This window comes from Camelina sativa, chromosome 14 (genome assembly GCF_000633955.1).
Source record: "Camelina sativa cultivar DH55 chromosome 14, Cs, whole genome shotgun sequence".
Classification (NCBI taxonomy): domain Eukaryota; kingdom Viridiplantae; phylum Streptophyta; class Magnoliopsida; order Brassicales; family Brassicaceae; genus Camelina; species Camelina sativa.
Genome location: NC_025698.1, coordinates 23,364,195 through 23,365,856, shown reverse-complemented (window position 1 = coordinate 23,365,856; position 1,662 = coordinate 23,364,195). Strand labels below are relative to the sequence as shown.

Genomic DNA, 1,662 nt, shown 5'->3' with positions numbered 1-1,662 from the left:
GTTTCTAAAAAAATGTAATACTCACTTTTCTATAAAGAAAAAGATTGAAGTAAAAAAAAAGAAAATAAAAATAGATCGTCTCATTTTTTTTCACCAATCAAATAATTTTTTTTTTGAACAAATCAAATAATTTATTCAAAAAGACTACTATTGTAATATATAAGATAGGAGTATGTAAGATTAACATATGCGTTTTTGTAAATATAAAAATGTTAAAGTGAAGAGACATATAATAGATTATTAATGTGTTTATAAAGACAATTTGTTGGTAGTAGTAAAGACTACATAGTATATTCTAACAGATATTTGTGTGTACAAATACACTTTTACTGATAATGTAGATAGTAGATTTGTTAATTGATATACATTGGTGTATTATAGCAAAAAAAATAAACAACTATTTTCTACAACTGGAAGTTTATCTCTTTACTTTTAAACATTGTTTTACTTATGAAAATAATTAAATATATATTCTTTGTTAAATTTAATTTAATTTTAATAACTTTGATTTCTAAACTTGAAAACTTTTTTATATATGACATTTCAGATTGTCCATAAAATCTATGGTAATTGAAGACTTCAGAGACATCTCTCCAGAAAACAAAATCTAAATTTGAGTATACTAACTTATATGGAAACTCGCACATCGGCGGATCCTAATCGGCCGGATCCTAATATAGTAATAATTATAAACCATAACACAAAATAGAGTAACATTTCAAGATCCAGGTCTTTTTTAGTACCAAATCTAAAATGTGTACACGTATATGGGTTGAATTTTGTGTGGGTTCATAAATCCGAGATTTAGGGGGTTAAGCCAGGTCGACCACGTGAAGAACTGAAAACGACAGCGTTTCAATTAGCGCCGAATAAAAACACATACAGTGCTTATTGCTGCGAGAACGGCGGAAGAATTTTTTTTCTTTCTTCATTAAAAAAAAATCATAAAAAAACAAAAAAAAAAGAAACAGAGAAGAAAGAGACCTCACCCTTCCTCTCTTTGCGCGTTTTCTCTAATCTCTCTCTTCTCCCTTCTCTCTCTCTCTTACGGCTGCTGAAACCATGGCATTTCTCACCATCGCCGGGATCCGTGATTCTCGATCGGAGGATGAATCGTCATCATCTTCGTCTCTCTTCGCGTAATCTTCATTCTCCATTCTCCAAATCGCCGCCTGATTGCAACAAAATCCAAATCGTAAACGCTTCTCTTTAATCTCCCCCCCCCCATTGTTATCGTTTCCTTCGCACGATGTGATCGTTACCGAGATTCTTAGATTCTTTGGAGTCTTATCGCTTCTTTCGTTGAAACAATCTGCTTTCCTCATTTTCAGATCATCCGTTTGCGTTTGATTTTTTTTTGTGCTCATCCTCGATTTTTTTGTTTTTACTGGATTCATCCGCGAAGGAACATTTCGAAGACGCGTTCTGATTTTTGTGTTTATTATTTTTATTTTTTTAAAAATTTGGTTTGAAGATCTAATTTGATGTTTTCGATAATTTCAGCGTTTTCGAGTTTTTGATCCAGTAATGTGGATCGCAATTTTTTAGAAGCATCTGTTGAATCTGTAGGTTTCAATATGGAACAACTTGGAAACCAAGTTTTAAGATCGTTTCAGGAATTGTTTATCAGAGTTATATTGAATTCAAGAGGTTGTGATTATT

The 1,662-nt window shown here is 31.5% G+C and overlaps 1 protein-coding gene across 1 annotated transcript in view; it reads left to right on the top strand.

The window, feature by feature from the left end:
* The window catches only part of LOC104742251 (probable protein phosphatase 2C 12), a 3,330-nt gene continuing 2,632 nt past the window's right edge, over positions 965-1,662 (top strand). The window contains exon 1 of the mRNA XM_010463235.2: positions 965-1,195. The gene's annotated coding sequence lies outside the window, so the exon portion shown is untranslated. The remainder of the gene's footprint in view (positions 1,196-1,662) is intronic.